The sequence below is a fragment of the Danio rerio genome, chromosome 20 (assembly GCF_052040795.2).
Source record: "Danio rerio strain M-AB ecotype USA chromosome 20, GRCz13ab, whole genome shotgun sequence".
Classification (NCBI taxonomy): domain Eukaryota; kingdom Metazoa; phylum Chordata; class Actinopteri; order Cypriniformes; family Danionidae; genus Danio; species Danio rerio.
The window spans coordinates 41873153-41892843 of NC_141040.1; the positions used below are offsets into that span (position 1 = coordinate 41873153).

Sequence of the window (19691 nt, forward strand, 5' to 3'; positions counted from 1 at the left end):
AGCGGCTATTGACTGAGCCTTTTCACTTTCAAAAATCAAGTACTGAGTCTGAGCTTGTGTTGATAAACGATAATGTGACATGTTTTATCACAATGTTTTTAAAGGAGGCTCATTTAGACTCCACATAAATTCAATTCAGTTAAATTAAATTAAATTTGAATGCTTGAAATTGAAGGATATAGTTGAAAAATATATATTTTTATACACATTCAAATTGCAAAAACTTTGTATAAACAGTAGTAGTAGTAATTGCAGTAATAATAGAAAAAATATATATATATAATAAAAATAAAATATGTTTGATAACTAACATAAATATAACAATAAAGTAGAATAAAAAATGAATAAGAATAATGGAAAAATTAGAACCATCTACTGTAGCATAATAATAATAATAATAATAATAATACTTTATGAAAATTATACAACTATTTTATTTAGCTAATGTTAATTATAAAAATAAAGTATCAAAATATTTTATAGTATTTATTATTATTATTATTAAAATATAAATATAACAATATAATATATCATGTAATATAACATATTATATAATAAATAATATAAAATAATATAAAAAATATAATGTAATAATTTTAATAATAAATAAAAAATAAATAATCATGGTCATTTTTGTTATTTTGTCAGAAACACAGAACCAAAACAAATAGTTTCTACAAATATTTTCAATGACTTGTATATAATCTATCACTAGTTTATGCTATGTTCTGGCAGTGAAACCCCTACAGAAGGGCCTTTATGGATCCCACACGCACTGAAAGACAAAAAAAAAAAAAAAGAAATGCATGTTTTTCACCACTTCCTTAAAAATCTGCCAAAAACAAACCCTAATAACACTGGACAACAGCCTCTTTTAAGTAATTTCATTTGAATACACTAGACATATTTATAGTTCTCCTTGTGCAATGTAACTCGTGGCTATAAAAGTCTTTTCAAACCTTCAGGGACTCTTTCTATAAATGCAGACACATGCAAATATTTGTGAATACTAACCACATCAAGAGAATCGGAAAACTTTGTCTCTGTAAGTGCAGATGGAAGTGACATGAAAAGCAGAATAAGACAACAAACATTACTTCCCCAAAGTGACAAGGGAAAGGACGTTTTGTCTGTTCTGAAGCTGTCAAGCCATTGCAGTGCCTATCAGGACTCATAATGTGGCGATGACAATCAAAACAGAGGCATGTCAAAAGATTTAAGGAGGTCGCTGCTAAACTTTCTGGAAATAATCAGGAGGCAGTTTACCTGCGTCAAAATATCTGTGATGATAATGGTGTCTAAGTAGTGTAAGAGACTTTCTAACATTTATGAAAACAGTTGTAATTTTAAAACTATGGAAACTTATGTGGAATTCTGGCACTGCATGTTTATATCAAGCATTATTATTTTTTTAATAACTGCAAGATTATATTTAACTGCAAGTATCTAAACTGTAAGATTATATTTTTATTACTATATTTAATATTTTTTAATAACTCCAAGATCATCTTTAGCAACAAAAAATAAATGTTTTTCACATCTAACAATACTGTTAATAAGACTTTTCAACTTAATGTTCTGCAATAAAATCAAAATTGTGGCTTTTTCTGGGCATTTTTCTCATAGTATTTAAGTCATTGTATTCTTAAACCATTGTATTTAAGAATAAGCCTTAAGTGTGTTATAGTAATTGTAAGCCAAAACTCTAAGTTTGCATTTAACAATTCAGATTTTTTTTCCACAATTTTAGGTTTAATATCAAAGTTCTGACTATTTTTGCTCAGTTGCAACTTTATATCAAGTATTTGACTCTGTGAGTCTAAAAACTGCAACTTTTTAATTTTCCTTTCTCTTAACTATAAACGTCAATTCCTACCTTTTTCTTGCATTTATTTTCATATTAGTGGATTTGCATCTCTCAGTTATGACTTTTTATTCTTGGAATTTTGAATTACATTACATTTCAATTGTTTCCACCACAGAATTAAATAATAATAATAATTTTTCCTTCTCCCCTTTTCGTTTTTCGAGAGACAGTCAAATACATCACGTCACGTATGCAACATCTAAAAGTTACGTAAAACAATTATTTGGAAATTAAAATAAATGTAATTTGATCATATGATTTAGAATTGGATGTTTTATGGGATAATTAGTTTTTTGCAAATATTTTGCGTTTAAATTTTGAAGGATCGCAAAAAAAGATCAACTTTGTTGTTTGTTTTGTTGATTTTGCGTTGGATTTAGCGATCACAAAAATCGCAAAAAAAACTAGGGGGTCTGTTTAGAGATGTAGAAACAACTCATAATTGTGACATAAAAGTCACTGTGCCTGTTTTATTTTTGTATTTCATGTCCAAAATAAGCTTCCATACACAACAGCTTGTCACTGGGACAAGTTACAGTGTCTTAAAGCGCAGACAGGAAACGACACCAAAAGAGGAATAACACAACAAACATTTTTTCTCCCAAGTGACAAGGGAAAGGACATTTTCTCTGTTCTGAAGCTGTCAAGCCATTGCAGTGCCTATCAGGACTCATAATGTGGCAATAACAATCAAAACAGAGCCACTTCAATAGGACTTAAGGAGGCCGCTGCTAAACTTTCATGGCACCATCGGGAGGCAGTTTACCTGCGTCAAAGTATCCGTGACAATAATCCCGTCTCCGCTTTGTAATTACTCTGCCGCAGAGAGAGGCCTGTCAGAGGAGCCTTTCTCTACTCTAACGTTAATGCCAGTGCCCTCCCGCTGAGCAGCCCCTACATTCAAAGCGACTCGCTGTAAATGCGTACCACAAATAAACATCTTTCATCTGCTTAAAAAAAGACTATCTCGAAATAAAAGTACAGAAGAAGCAGAAAGGCCCATGTAGAGGTATTTTCTAGACGTATTGCTGATATAGTCATCTGAGCGTTTAACTTTCCTCATATTTAATTCAGCAGGCAGGTTCACGGTAGCTTTTAAACGATGCAGGTCATTGTGCACGGGGGGTTTTATGACTGATTAGCTGTGGTAAACAACCCCAAGTCCTCAGTCGCTCCATTATTCGCGCTGCTAATTGTTCACGGGGAAATAGGAACGATATAAAGCAATTCCTTTTTCACGGCGTGACCTCGAATGCACTTGGTTTTGCTTATTAATCATGCAGTAAGTTCAAAGACAATGTCATTAATATTTATGACTGACTTGCAGTTTTAGGACCTTCTAAACACCCATTGGTTTAGAATCGAAAATTAATTTTTAAACTATTTATAGCTTCTCACAATTCATGCTTTTTATTGGAATTTTTTTATTTATTGTATGTTTCACCGGCATGGACGATGCCACACTTTGAGCTGGACTTTATTGTAGGGAAGTAGGGATGAAGGGGACGATAAGAGAACAGTAGGGTGCAGGGGAAGGAAAGTAATAGGATAAACCGTGAACAAGTAGGTAGGTTGATCGGGCATCCTACGATGATGCCCAGAGACTCAGAGTAGGGGTTGCATCTCTGTAATATTTTTAGAGTGATTGGACCCCCCAATTCAACTTAAGAGTGAACAGAGGGTTATAGGAATGTGAAAGGAAAGCAAGGAAATAGAGGGTGGGTTCGAAAGAACGAGAAAAACAGTGCTAGACGGCTGGTCTGCCCTAAATAAGTTTAGGGAAGTAAGTGATTGGTTTAGAAGACAAAGTGAGGCATGGTTTAGTCGCCAAACCTTTGTTAACAAGTTAACTTCATTTTAATTATGCCATAATTCTCAACCATATTTATAAGCGAATATTAGGTTTCAAAATCCTCCACCAGCGCTACTTTGAAAAAGAACATTATTACATTCAAGAGCTCACACTTAGCTGATGATTGATTATAAGCAAGTTTGGCATGCTGCCCCGGGAGAGAGCCCTGAGCTCGAAGGTTCTTGAGCTCTGGGCTCCCTCCCGTTTGGAGGGCAAGGGGAGCCTTGAGCTCAGGTAGATCTTGACAACTCCCCCTTGATAAGAGCTAATGACTAAAAATTGAATGCTATTAAAAGATATGCTGCATTATGAGAGATTACCTGTATTGCAAAATTTAGATTTATCAATTTACTTCTTGTGCATGTTTTTGGAATGTGGGAGGAAACCGGAGGACCCGGGGAAAACCCACGCAAGCACGAGAAGAACATGCAAACTACACACAGAAACGACCACCGGCCTGTTAAAGGACTAGAACCGGTGACGTTCTTGCTGTGAGGCAACAGTGCTAGTCACTGGGCCACCGTGCTGCCCTATGGAGGGAAAGGTGAAAAGGTAGGGGTGGAAGGGGGGATTCTTCAAATCAAAGATGACTATAGTGAAAAAACCCTGGCTCATTATAGTGGGTTAGGAATGGCCTGATTGGTGGATCATGCATGCTAATGCAGAACCAGCCGTGTTCAATCATAATCACGTGCTCCTCTCGAAATTAGTTTATGAATAAACTTCACAAAGTAGCCAATATAAATAAACTTGCGTATGTAAATTTGCATCTTAAACTTTTTCTCTTTATTTATGATATACTATAGTTATGTCAGGGGCGGCACTGAGGGTAGCGCTGTCGCCTCACAGCTAGAAGGTCAGTGGTTTGAGTCCCGGCTTGGTCATTTATGTGTGGAGTTTGCATGTTCTTCCCTTATTTGTGTGGGTTTCTTCCGGGTGCTCTGGTTTCACCCACAGTCCAAGACATGTGCTACAGGTGAATTGGGTAAGCTAAATTGTCCGTAGTGTATGTGTATATGTCCTGGTCTTCAAGGTTGGGGATGGAGCATTGGGCTAACGACACACCTCGTAAAAAATTTGGTGTTACAACCGATATGGTGTGGCTAAATATAAACTTCGATATAAACTGCCCTCGGAGTAAGTTAGTAAGTTAATAAAGTTCCCCTTCGGGGGGAACTTCAGCACTATAAGTGGATTTGATTGTAAAATCCACGCATTGGGGAGGTTCGGTTCAGAAGCTACTCGTCTGAAAGAGTATTGAACGGGCCAATTAAGAATGAATTGGCAGCGCAAGCCTGCGCAGGTGAGCGGCATAAGCAATCAACTGAGTATATAAGCTCACCTGGCGCAGCAGACGCTATCCTTTTCGCTTCAGAGACTTTCTGATCGAGTCGATGAGGGTTCCTCCTGCTGTGACCAGCGATTCTGAGCGAACGAGAGCATTCTCCCGGTCCAGAGTGTGTACACGCAGTGGCAGACGGTCGAGCTGGGTTTCTCCCTTGCCTGGCGTTCTTTGGGTCCGGTCCTCCAGAGCGGTGCGTATAAAGTTGCAAACTTCACAGAAAGAGCAACACAGTCATGCAGCACGTCCTTATCAGGACGGCGCTCCGACTGTGCGTTTCTGGATGCGGTGGTTTCCTGTCCTCGGATGATGGGCGCGGGCACTGTGTTACATGTCTGGGGGTCCAGCATGTTAATGCGCTGCTCGCGGGCAGTTCATGTCGTCATCGCGATGCCATGACTGTTGCGCAAGATCGCGGTTAGCCTTTGCAAAAAGGCGAACCACCCCAGTTGTCCCCTGCTCTGCAGCGGGCACTCGGGCAGATCTGAGGGTTTCAGCGAGAGATAATCCGTCGCCCACGGGCCCGCGGACCTCCCGCTCCTCTAAGCGCTCCATCCAAGCTTCGGGCGGAGGAAGCGATCCGTCTAACAGATGGTAGCCCTTACGCCCGATGACACCGGAGACCAGATGTCCACCGCGGCATCGGAGGGTGGGCTTTCATTGTCCGATGATGATCCAGACCCGCTCGCCCCCTTCGGGCTGGTGAGCGCTGTCACTACGGATCCTGAAACGGACATGTTAGCCGTGCTTTCCCGGGCTGCTTCGGCCGTGGGTTGGAGATGGTTTATCCCCCAGCTCCGCGGCCGGACCGACTAGAGGGGCGTTCCCTTCTTCCCGGAGGTGCACAGTAGGCTCACGCGGTCTTGTAAAGCACTTTTTTCTGCTCGTGCTGCGTGTTCCTCCACCCTAACCACTCTTGACGGTGAAACAGCCAGGGGGTATGTGGCGATTCCTCAGGTTGAGTGCGCGATGGCGGTAAATCCGCGCGGCGCCTCTTCTTGGCGGGGTCCGCCTCGTCTCCCATCCAAAGCCTGTAAGTTATCTACCTCCCTCGGAGCTAGAGCTTACATAGCTGCGGGCCAGGCTGCTTCCGCCTTGCATGCGATAGCCACCTACCAGCGCTACCAAGCGCAGGCGCTGGCCGAGCTGCACGAGGGTGGGTCCAACCCAGGCTTACGAGCTTCGCACCGCCGCCGACTTGGCTCTTCGGACTACTGAGTCCGCTGCGTGTGCGTTGGGGAGGACGATGTCCACATTAGTGGTCCAGGAGCGCCACCCCTGGCTGATATGCGCAAAGTCGACAAAGTCCGCTTTCTTGACTTCCCCATATCCCCAGCCAGGTTCGGCGACACTGTCTGTGAATTCACCCAGGAATTCAAGGCGGTGAGAGAGCAGTTGGTGGGTGATGTCTTATCGGCGGTCCGTAGCCCGCTCCGCCCGCCGTGCCATTCATACCTGCTCCTCGCCGAAGGCGCCCGCCTACGAGAGCTGCTCCGCCCCCGCACACGCCTAAGGCGAAGCGAGCGCGTCGGGCACCTCGGAAGCAGGCAGCCCCCCTGCCCAGAACGCCGCTAAGTCCGGCAACGGACCGCGAAGCGCCCCTGGGACAGGCCATCTGGAGAAGAGGGAACTTGCTCTTTCCCCGCTGGAGGGCGGGGCCCCATTTCCAACGGCACTTTTTACTGCCATGAAAACATTATGAAAGGGCACTTTTCACTTCCCCAGATGTGACAGCCCGAAATCTGCCAGTCTGGGACGCTATGCTTTCTAGCTTGCAGATTCGGTGCGTTTCGCCAGTGGCTCACGAGCGCTGGGAGGACGGTCTCCTTTCTCCCACCCCTCGAGCCTCCCCTCCGGAGCTCGGGTTTGGAGTGAGAGCAAATATCTCACCTCCAGCTTTTCCGTGGGACCCGCGAGCTTCCCGGATCAGCACACCCACTCCGCGCTGCCCCACTGCTGGTACGTCAGCGATTGTAGCGATGAGTCCATTAGCGAGAGCTCTGCCTGCCTGGTTAGCGCGGGCCAGCTCTTCGCGGTGGCTCATACGCACAATCAGACTCGGCTATGCGATTCAGTTCGCGAAACGGCCCCCCAAGTCACGGGTGTGTATTCACCAGGGTCAGCCCCCTGTCCGCCCCTGTCTTGCGAGAGGAGATTGCTGTCCTCCTGGCGAAGGATGCAATCGAGCCGCTCCCTCCAGCCGAGATGGAGAGCGGGTTTTACAGCCCACGCTTCATCGTGCCCAAAAAGAACGGTGGGTCACGGCCAATCCTAGATCTGCGCGTTTTGAACCGCTGCCTGCACAAGCTACCGTTCAGAATGCTCACGCAGAAGCGCATCCTCCGGTGCGTTCGTCCTCTGGGTTGGTCTGCAGCATTAGACCTGATGGACGCGTATTTCCATGTCTCCACTCTTCCTCGCCACCGACAGTTTCTGCGGTTTGCGTTTGAAGGTCGAGCTTGGCAATACAAAGCCCTCCCCTTCGGGCTCTCTCTGTCTCCGCGGGTCCTCACCAAGCCCGCGGAGGGTGCCTCAGCGCCCCTTCGGCTCGCGGGCATCTGCATACTCGATTTCTTTACGACTGGCTGAATTGCCCTCTCTTTTGATTATGCACAGAGTTGATTATGCACAGAGACAAAGTGCTCTGGCACTTCCACCTGTGGGGGTTTCAGGTCAACCGAGAAAAGAGCAAACTCGCCCCCGTGCAGAGGATCTCTTCTCTCGGGCTGGAGCTGGACTCGGTCACCATGGCAGCGCGCCTCTCCGGAGAGCGCGCTCAGCTGATGCTGTACTGTCTGAGAGAGCTCGACAGTAAAATAGTGGTCCCACTGAAACAATTTCAGAGGCTCCTGGGGCATATGGCATCCGCAGCCGCTTCATGCCGCTCGGATTATTCTATATGAGACCACTTCAGCACTGGCTTCACGATCGAGTCCCCAGACGCGCATGGCACGCGCGCGCACACCGAGTCTCTGTTACTGCGCTGTGTCGCCGCGCCCTCAGCCCTTGGAGCGACCCCTCGTTCCTACAGGCCTGGGTGTCTCTAGAACAGGCGTCCAGTCTTGTTGTCGTTTCAGCAGACGCTTCCAACACGGGCTGGGGGGCTGTGCGTTGCGGGCATGCGGCTGCGGACCTGTGGAAAGGTACCCAGTTGCATTGGCATATCGCCTGGAGCTGTTGGCAGTGTTCCCCGCTCTCCACCGTTTTTTTCCGGTGTTGGAGCGGCAACACGTGCTGGTCAGGACGGACAGTACGGCGGCGGTGGCGTATATCAGCCGTATAGGGGGTATGCGCTCTCGCCGCATGTCTCAGCTCGCTCGCCGTCTGCTCCTCTGGAGTCATCCGCGGCTGAAATCGCTGCACGCCATTCATATTCAGGCAAGCTCAACCGTGCAGCCGATGCGCTCTCACGGCAGCCTTGCGTCCTGGAGAATGGAGACTCCACCCCGAGTCTGTTCAGCTGATATGGGCGCGATTCGGGGAAGCCCAGATCGATCTGTTGCTTCCCCCGAGATCGCTCATTGCCAGTTGTTCTTTCCCTGACCGAGTGCTCTCGGCACGGATGCACTGGCTTACAGCTGGCCTCGGGGCACGCGCAATACGCGTTTCCCCCAGTGAGCCTGCTCGCGCAGTTACTGTGCATGGTCAGGGAGGACGAGGAACAGGTTGCTGGTTGCGCCCCTCTGGCTCAACCGGACCTGGATGTCAGAGCTCTCCCTCGCGATAGCCCTCCCCTGGCAGTCCCTTCGAGAGAGCACCTACTCTCTCAGGGACAGGGCACCACCTGGCACCCTCGCCGATCTTTGAAGAGATTTTTAGACGCGAGGAAGACTTAGGTAACCTCCGATTGCGGTGGCTAATACCGTCACTCGGGCTAGAGCCCCCTCCCCGAGCGCGCCTATGCCCTGACGTGAAGTCTATTCACTGAATGGTGTGTCTCTCGCTGAGAAGACCCCCGTAATTTGCCAGATCAGCGTTGTGCTTTCTTTACGCCGAGAGAAGTTGGAGAGCAGGCTGTCGCCCTCCACACTCAAGGTTACGTGGCTGCCATCTCCGCTCTCATAACGCGGTGGCTGGCAGCACCGTGGGAACGCATAACCTCATCATCCGGTTCCTCAGGGGCGTTAAGCGAATTAATTCTCCCCGCCCCCTCTCATGCCCTCTTAGGATCTCGCCCTCGCTACACAAGCCGCGTCAGATCCCTTCGATCCTCGACTCAGTATTTTCTGTCCCTGAAGACAGCTCTGCTGGTCGCGTTGATATCGATTAGAGGGTCGGGGACCCGGAGGCATTTTTCGGTCAGTGACTCGTGCCTGTAATTGGGCTGGCTTCTCTCACGTATGAGACCCCGCCCGCGATATGTGCCCAAGGTTCCTACCACTCCGTTTTAATACGAGGTAGTGAGCCTGCAAGCGCTGCCCTCGGAGGAGGCAGACCCAGCCCTTATTTATTGTCCAGTTCGCGTTTTGCGTATTATCCGGACCGCACTCAGAGTTTAGATCATCTGAGCAGCTCTTCGTCTGTTATAGCGGTCGGCAGCAGGGAAGTGCCGTACCGAAATAAGTTCCCACTAGATTGTGGATGCCTTTCTTTCACTATCAGAGCCGAGATGAGCCGCGTCCCCCGAGAGCGCGTGCGCACTCCACTCGGAGCTTCGCATCCTCTCGAGCGCGCGCACGCGGCGCCCCTCTAACAGACATCTGTAGAGCTGCGGGCTGGGTGACACCCAACACATTTGCAAGGTTTTACAATCTGCGAGTGGAGCCGGTTTCCTCAAGGGTATTAGGTAACCCTTGGTGATTGAGGAAACAATTCGGTAGGGTGTTGAAACACGCTTGCTGCGCCATTTTCCCTAACACGGAGATACGTGCGCCTTTTTATCTGTCAGTAAAGTTCCCCGTCAGGTGAGCCCTGCAGATTCCTCCGTGGCCCCCAGCACTGACTCAGCGGAGGAGTCACTTGCTGGCCCACTACGTTGTAGGTCTGCCCGCTGGTCAGCCCGCGTTTTGGGTAAAGGTGCCTGCTATGCGTGGTCCCCACTAGGCGATCCCATATGCTTATTCAGCCACGGTTAAGTCCCCCCCCCCTGGGCGGACCCGTGTCTTCCCTCCCCGCTAACCACTCTTTTGCTATGCGTACTCCCCCTTTTTAGGGCTAGTCCATATGTAAATTCTGCCATCTATCCCCCCTTGGGTAACGGATGGCCTCCGCAGCGTCCTCCCTATCGGGATTGCACGCTTCCCAACGTACTGTCGTATTTTCCTAGAATTATCTAGATGCTCACGACTTCCCAAAAAATATATATAAATCCATAAAACTTCTGTTGAAGTAGGGTAAATTAGGGCCAGGGACACGTTGGAGGACCGCGCCCCCCATGATGTGGGTGCGTCACGCTTGCTTGACTATCTCCTCATCGGGGGTGTTGGTAAGGTGCAGTCATTATGGCGCTTTCAATGGGCTCCCAATGCGTGGATTTTACAATCAAATCCACTTATAGTGCTGAAGTTCCCCCCGAAGGGGAACGTTCGAGGTTACTAAAGTAACCCTTCGTTCCCCGAGGAGGGGAACGGAAGCACTATACTCCGTCGCCATAATGACTGTCCCTTAGCTGTTGAAAGTCTCTTCAGCTTAAAAAGGATAGCGTCTGCTGCGCCAGGTGAGCTTATATACTCAGTTGATTGCTTATGCCGCTCACCTGCGCAGGCTTGCGCTGCCAATTCATTCTTAATTGGCCCGTTCAATACTCTTTCAGACGAGTAGCTTCTGAACCGAACCTCCCCAATGCGTGGATTTTACAATCAAATCCACTTATAGTGCTTCCGTTCCCCTCCTCGGGGAACGAAGGGTTACTTTAGTAACCTCGAACGTTATGTCATCAATGTTGACGTTTAAGTTCTCTGAAACACAGTCCCTCCCCTGCTGTCCAAAGCCATGCCTCCTGAAACACGAATACTCGCATCTTAAAGATGACAGCAGAACCCTCACTCAGCAACTAGTGGTTGGCTGGCGGTGTGCAGGAATTACACTTATTACGAAGCCATAATTACATGCTATTTCAGACCGAATATTCAGAGTAGCATGGTAAACAATATATGTAGGAAGCACGTCACAGGTTGTCATTGTTCAAAATGAACCAATGTGAATATAAAAGCAACTTCAGCTCAGTAATGCAGGCTAGGCGGAATAGCGCTATTGACTGATGTTTTGTTGTTAAACTAAATAAAAATCTACATCATCGATGCTGTAAAATGTCCCTTACGAAACTGAAAGTAGTCACTTCAATCTATCACCGGAAGATTTCAGTGGCTGAACAACACTTCTGTGCATAAAACCTATTTGCAACAACAACATCTACATCAGCTTTTAAAATAGTTTTCAAACAGAACATTACCTGTCTAAAAGAAATACTTCCTCCAGCGTGCAAAAGTCACTCCAATATTTATTCAGAATTTTAAAAAGAATTAATTCAGCATGTTTTTAACATTCACACTCTCTCTCTCTCTCTTTCTCACTCTCTCTCTCTCTCTCGTGTGCACTTGAACCAGCAGTGTGTGTATGCAAAAACGGCGGATCTGCGTAAACGGCTATGCAGTAGTTCGAATCTGCATTTGCTGACAGACAGTTTGAGCTACTTATCAGAATTATGCGAAATGTCGACCTGACAATATTTAATTGAATGAACATTTTTGTGTTTTATTCCTTACCCAGAATATAAAATACATATAAATACATTTAGATCATTTACTTTAATCATTTCTATTGGACAGTAAGGAGATTTTCAACCAGCACAACAAAAAATGTTTCTGAAGACAATCACCTACTGCACCTTAAGTTTGGTACCCATCAGTACTTACATTTTTAAAACCCTTTCCATTAAAAACCTAAAAAAAAAAAAAAACATTTAAAAACCTTTTCCATTTCATGCTAACCTTGGAGCACTGTTGAGCATGTTCTTAAACCTGTAATGAATGTTATTGGCCATGAATTTTGCCTCTTTGCTTTTAAGGTGGCTTTGAACTGTCAACTCACATCTCAAAACTCTTTTTACGGATACGAAAAACAAACAAAAATAATCAGGTAAAATAAAAAGATCAATTTTTTTGATGGCAAGACAGTGTGTAAATGTGATTAACACAACGTGAGGTTTAAATTTTTGTTAATGTGAATTTGTTGAGGAAAAAATGGAGCACTTTAAATCATCAGAGAGCATCAGCATATAGTAACTATTATTACAAGTCTAAACTTTTTTTCTTCACAATACTAAAAGGAGAGTGTGTCCTCTACAGGTGGTTTGTCATGCCCACTCACCTGCATGAAGCATGCTAAGCATGCTTCAGACAGAGATGAGAGAGTGTGAAATTGATTATCATCCCATCATTTGACTAATATTTCCAAAATATTGGATTTTGGTTGATATTTAATATGCTAATATTTCAAAAAAACATTTTGGCTTTTTTGTGTGTGTGTGTTTTTTTTATCAAACTTTTCTTAACATTGTGCATCCTTATTCATGATTGACTTACAGTTTCAAGAATATCCTCTGCAGCTACATACAGTACACATGGTAACACTTTACAATAAGGTTGTATTAGTTAATGTTAGTTAATGCATTTACAAACATAAACAATGAATCATTTGTACATTTATCACGGCAGTTGTTCATGTTAATTAATGAAAATACAGTTGATCAGTGTTAGTTCATGTTAACTCACGGTGCATTAAATAATAGAATGAATTTGGAGGTTAATAATGCATTAGTAAATATTGAACTATGATTAATAAATGCTGTACAAGTATTGTTCATTATTAGTTCATGTTAGTAAATACATTACCTAACGAAAGCTACTGTAAAGTGTGACCAACATATAGACATAACAGACATAATCAACCAAGGTCAGGAGGTACACTTCCAGAATCTTTTGGCTTGTAAAGAAAAACTCACACTGAGAGGAACCAAACTTTTTTTCTTTTTTAATGATCACTCAACCTGTCTGTGGCGTTTCCACCACAGTTCCTTCTGCTAGATTTGTGGGATGTTGTTTAGAGAAAATAGCTGTGCCCACAGACCAATTTGAAGAGTGTTCTCCTCTGAAAATTGTCTCTATCTGTACGCTCCTGCTGCGACTACCAGTATGTTTAGACTGTGGGGATAAGTGTTTCACCATTTACAGTAACAGGAATCCATCCTCTGAGTGAAAGGCGAAACACATCTATGTGACTGAAATCAATGTCACCGTCCAATGCTACGCTAAACTGATCCGGGCTTTAGATGCACTTCAGTGGTGTTTTCTCTGCATCTAATAACATGTTTGGTTTGCCACTGTCAGAGGAACCTCAGACAGACTAGTTTCTGCTTAACCAGCGGTGTTACTCAAACTGTCTTCAGGATGCCATCAGGATCAGAACCAGATGTCAAAGATTTTCAGGCTCTGATACACTTTACACTTTCATTAAAAAGTGCAAAGCATGAAGTGGTATGGAACTATGGAAACTTGTTTTTTAACTACAAAAAGAATTAGCAATTGTCAGTTATAAACTCATAGTTGTGAGTTTTCATCTTGAACTTTTTTTTCTGAATTCTAAGCTTATAAAGCACTAGTTTATAGTGTAGTTCATCAATTGAACATCTCAAAATTGTGACATATATATATATATATATATATATATATATATATATATATATATATATATATATATATATATATATATATATATATATATATATATATATATATATATATATATATATAGTTTGGGTTGTCAAATTTCCTTCGCGAGTGCCATTAGTGCCTGCTCTTCTCCTGGAAATCCACCAGAGGCCGCTGTTGACTGACTGCCAGACCTACCGACCGATAACCCCACTTACCCCATCCCGATAGTGTTTTCAAAACCACAGATTGACAGATTTTACCAAATTCTCACCCTGTTATTTACATGTTTATTTAATTTTTTGGCTTCTGTTTTTGTCTTACCCCTTTTCTGGAACCATTTTTCACCGAACTCGAACCCTGTCGTTGTGTTCAACTCCGCTCAGCACCTCAAGTCCGCCGACGTACGCTACAAACTGGTAACCGCGGGAAAGCCCTACATATCAAGGTAGGGTCAGATGCTAGTGCGAAAAGGAACGACATCATACTGCCCCGTAGCGTTCATTTTAAAGACAGAATGCAGTCATATGTACTTCTGGATACATAATTCGGGATCTACAAAAATGTATATAGGGCTATGTTTTCAGAATGAGCCTATGTTGTTTAATTTAGTTTAATTTAATATTTTATTTATTTCAGAATTGCAAGATATAACTGCAGATTTTGAGGGGGAAAAAGTTTTGAGATGCAAACTAAGAATTCAGAATAAAAAAGTTCTGAGAAGTACAGTAAACTAAGAATTTTGTACAAAAAAAATGTTCTGAAACGTAAATGGAGAATTCTGACATCTAAACTCAAAATTCTGAAAAATAAAATAAACACTGAGATGTAATGTAAACTCAGAAAAATCTGATGTAAACTCAAGAGTTGTGAGATCTCAACTCAAAACTGTGGTATTTACAGGGGCGGATTAAACCAATAAGCAAGGTAAGCAGCCGCTTAGAGCCCCGGGGAAGTAGGGGGCCCCGACCAATGCCAAGAAGCCTTATATTAATCATATAGCCCTTTAACAAATTTTGTATCATATGTTGTAAAATCTGTCTATAACCATTAATATTTTAGCGTTACTTATTTTCAAATCCGGGAACCCCCATGAATAATGGAGCATTCCTTCCATACTGCACATGCGCGAGGTGTGAGTGCCGCTGTTCAAAGACTGAGAGCTGCTGAGGTGGAGATAGGTAGAGTGTGCAGGAAGGACAATTTTGAGAACATTTGAGGGAAAAAAGTAGAAACAAGACAAACAATGAAACAGCTAATCCCAGCGATCCTGCTTTCTGGCTGAAACACCTGTCAAGTCAGATGCTGAGTGCTGTGAGGTGTTAAGAGAGATAAATAACATTTCCCAGTGAAAAGTAATGGCTGCCGATTCGAAAACAGCAATTATTCAATTCATATGAAAAATGGTGACAGGATTAGTTTAATTGATTGTGAATTGAATTTGTTTAAATGTTTTTTTTTTATATATTAAAATTAAATCACAAAACTGGTTAATTAATTGTACATAGTTTGTGAACTTGTATTTTCACTTGTGAATTTATTACATATAATTTAAATTAAGACAATAAAGGTTCTTTTAAAAATTAAAATATATAAAATATACTTTAAATATATTTTTAACATGTAGTTTATTTACAAAAAAAAACTAACATACTGTACATGGAAAAAAGATCGAGAAAGAGAATTTTGAGTTTCAATAGGGCCCATACATGGAATTGCTTAGGGCCCCCTAAATCACTAAGTCCACCACATGGTATTTAAACCCAGAACATAATTTGTTCATTTACTCCCTTGTATTGTTCATGGATTTACTTTACAACCATCTTTAGGACTTGTAACATTAATGACTTTAATTTTAAAAATTAAAAATACTGTTTTTGTCTAAACCAAGTCGAGTAAATGATAAAAAACACACCTACTGTAAATTTAAGCCGCTCAGCACCCTTAAACTAAATGCAAACTGTCTATCTATTATCACACTGGTCAATTATAGAAACCAGAAAGACTGACAACCTGAAATTACAATTTATGCAGACTGGAAATCACTCTCAGTGGTCTGACCCTTATCCGCATGCCTATTATTGACTGTATTAGTCTCCATTAATGCACAAATACGTCAGGCTGTTGACAGATTGCCACCTGGTGGTCACTGCCAACTTTTAGTCCGGGTATTATACGGGCACAGACTGTAATTCCCCAGATTGCAGCAAGATGCAGAATCATTTTAATGACATGTTAAAACAAGGCTCCCCTTCATTATGGCCATTGAGGTTTCCCTGCAAAATCTTTTGTCCCGTGGCTTGCCATTCCTCCTATGCAATGGAGGAAACTGGAGCAAAATAAATCATCATTTTTGTGGTATTTTGCCACCGTCGTCTGCCATAGAACATTTGCCCACAAATTCTTTCATGCATCGCCGGAAAATGCAGGCTTTCATCTTATATCAGGCTGGCTGAGAAACACAAAGCATGTCAGTATTGTTGCAGAGAGTGTAGTATAGTCAGCGGATGCACTGCTGAATAAAATGGAGAGGGCTTTATGAACTAGACAAAATATGGAAAACTAAAAATAATAATTTATGACTTACTACCTAACTTTATAATCAATATTATAATCAATAATAATGAAATACCTAAAATAATAATCAATTATTTCAATGGTACATTTCAAAACCTAAGATATCATGTTGTTAAATATGTCAAAATCTTACAAGCCTGCATATCAACTTTTCTGTATCAGCCTAAAGAAAACACAAGTACTTAAATAAAAAGTAATTTAAAAACATTGTATGGAACTACTTGCTAATAGTTTTAGAGTTGCACATTAGAAATTAACAATAATACAATGCTAATAGTGCTGGGGGGATGGGGTGTTTACATTAATTATTAGAGTTATATCAGAATTATTAGCGCCCCTTTTAATTTCTTATTTATTAATTTTTTTGTCTTTTTAAACATTTGCCAAATGATGTTTAACAGAGCAAAACATCAAGAAATTTTTTTAACAGTATGTCTGATAATATATTTTTTTCTTTTTCTATTTGTTTTATTTTGGCTAGAATAAAAGCAGTTTTACATTTTTTAGAAACCATTTTAAGGTAAAAATTATTAGCTCCTTTAGCCTATATATATATATTTCGATAGTCTACAGAACAAACCATCGTTATACAATAACTTGCCTAATTCCCCTAACCTGCCTAGTCACCCTTATTAACCTAGTTAAGCCTTTAAATTGCCCTTTAAGCTGTATAGAAGTCTTGAAAAATAGTAAAATATTATTCTCCCTGCGTTGGCGTGAGTTTCCCCAGGGTGCTCCGGTTTCCCCCACAGTTCAATAACATGCGCTATAGGTAAACTTTATTAACTAACGTGGCCATAGTTTATGTATGTGAAAGAGTGTGTATGGATATTTCCCAGAACATAGTTGCAGCTGGAAGGGCACCCGCTAATGTGCTTTGTTTAAATCTGATCTAAAAAAAAATAGAAAATATTTTTTTAGCAGTTTATTTATTACTTCATTTCAAAAATGAAATATTAAATAGAAAGTATCTAATTTCTGTGTGAAATTTCTGTTTATTATATATAAAAACTAAATAACAAAAAGGCAATTAAATTTATAACAACATGTTACTTACTGCAGTAGTACTATACAATTTAAATAAATACTGTATTTTATAATGTTATTAATAAAAAAAATGGCACTAGATAGTAATAATACACACTGCTGTCATTTTTTATTCTAAATGATACCATCAAGCACAGTTTTCTGCTGATGTAACTAAACTAAATACACTAAAACTAGAAAGTTAAACTAAATTGAAAGTAAAATAAAAAAATATATGACCCTGGACCACAAAAACAACAGTATCATTACCGTCATCGCTTATCTGAAATTGAGATTGATATGAAAATATATTTGAACTGTTTGAAAATCTTGAATCTGATGGTGCTAAAAAAACTAAAATATTAAGACGATCACCTCTAAAATTGTTCAAATTAAGTTAAGCTTGCATATAATCAACAAAAAAATGTTTTGATATATTCACAGTAGGAGATTTACCAACTATCATGTATCTAATTATTTTTGGCATACAAGAAAAAAAACATGCAACAATAAATTTGTTTTGTAGTCCAGCGTCAAATAAATAAATACAAATACGGACTTAGTCCTATCACTTTAAAATAAAAAATACTGCACATCTCTGTATTTAGGGTAAAACACTGCTTTATTTATATATTTAGGTCTACTTATTTGTATTTATGTTTGTACTTTCGTTTTATCTATTTCTTTAATTTTACTTTCCAAAATGAATCCTCATTTCGCTTAACAAGTTAACAATGATAACAAAGCTTGTTAAAAAGTTTTTAATGATTAATGGAGGAATTATAATGCTTTGTTTCATTGTTTCATCTTCATTTACAAGTAGCAGGGTATTTACAGCCAAATTATATTTCTGTCCGTACGCATCCTATCCCTTTGTCCCTTTCTGGCGACACAGTCGCAAACTGCGGTTTTACCTAAAAACACGTTCTTACGCCTTTAGTCTGGCGGCGGTACGACTCGCAGCATTAATGCTCCTTTTAAACTGTCACCCACTGTATAGGTATATATACATATATGAACAACATGTTCTGCAGTGAAGTTAAACACTTGAACATAGTAAAGTCCGGGTTTTAGTTTTGCAAACATTCACAGAAGAACACGTTGGTGTTTCTAAACTGTGCTTGTGTATACAATCGCTGTGGTGCTCGAGTGCATGTCAGAACAGTCAAAAAAAGCTGCATTCTGTTAACATGACAGCATCTGTGTAAATTCCCCTAGAGCTGATTTAACCGTGCCGCATGCTCTTGTTTTCTCTGCCATTGTGCTGTGGTGTTAGCATTATCTCTGCTTGGCAACCACTTCACTGAGTAAAGCTCCAGATTGACAGGAGGATCTGCTTGTTTTGTCTGGCAGGCCTCCAGTCACTTACTAGGGACATAATGTGCTAAGGTTTTATGCAATGGCAGTTCGTTGCAATTGAAGTCAAACAAAGATATGATATCCTGGTATTTTATCAAAGGACCTGTTACTTTTTGGTTGAAAAGCAAAAAGACATGTCACGTCTAAGGCCTCTGACGCCTTAAGCTGGATTTTCTCAAATGCAATTTGATTATATCTGATTATAAAGGTCAGGATGAAATGTGTTTCTCCCCATAAACAAATCACACGCTTTGATTGAAAATCAGGGTTATTCCACCAAATGCTAGTTTCTTAGCATTTGAAGTAAAAGTTGTTGTGTACTATAAGAAGAGTTAGAATCTTATATTATACAATATTATGCAAGATCAGATTGTGTACAATTATTATGCTTGTTTTAAGATTATTTATCTTTTTTTCAGAGCAGCCTTGTATTTTAAAGACTTATTTTAAATGTAATATCTTGTTTTAAGCTATTTTTAAAACTTGTTTCTTAGCACTTGAATTAAAAGGTATTGTGTACTATTTAAAAAGTCTTATTTCTAGGCAACTTTTATTGGTCTTATTTTAAGCAGTGCCAGTCTGTAGGGATAAGGGAGCCCTAGATGAGATTTAAAAAATGGGCCCACTGGTGTAAAAACAGTGAGAAGAAACCACAAAAAAATACAATTTTAATATATTTAAGTATATACATTTTTATTAACGGTAACATATTCAACCTACAATACATATGTAAAAATATTTACTTAGATTTAAACAAATAAGTTTGCAAGTATTGCAAAGTATTGTAATGTACTACTAAATAATGTATTATGGATAGCAGAACATACCTTTACTTTGAGCTTGCTTTTCTTCCTCTGCTTTTCTTTTCTTCCTTTTTTCGTCTATGGAAAGACGCCGTTTGGACGCTATTTCATTTCAAATTAAAATTCGATTAAGATCTATTAAAAATAGAAACGACCCTTGTGACGTTATTTTACTTAAGCCTACTGGTAGGCTCAGAAGGCTGTTATCATCCATCCA

The 19691-nt window shown here is 41.3% G+C and overlaps 1 protein-coding gene and 1 long non-coding RNA gene across 6 annotated transcripts in view; one reads left to right on the forward strand and one right to left on the reverse strand.

Moving 5' to 3' along the window:
* The window catches only part of aig1 (androgen induced 1), a 260128-nt gene that overhangs the window by 182425 nt on the left and 58012 nt on the right, over window positions 1–19691 (forward strand). The window lies entirely within an intron of this gene.
* On the reverse strand, window positions 1868–11936 carry LOC147839406 (uncharacterized). Its single transcript, XR_015518860.1, has 3 exons — window positions 10912–11936; window positions 4311–4845; window positions 1868–2829 (listed from the first exon to the last, which is right to left on the reverse strand). It is a non-coding gene; the product is annotated as an uncharacterized LOC147839406 (long non-coding RNA).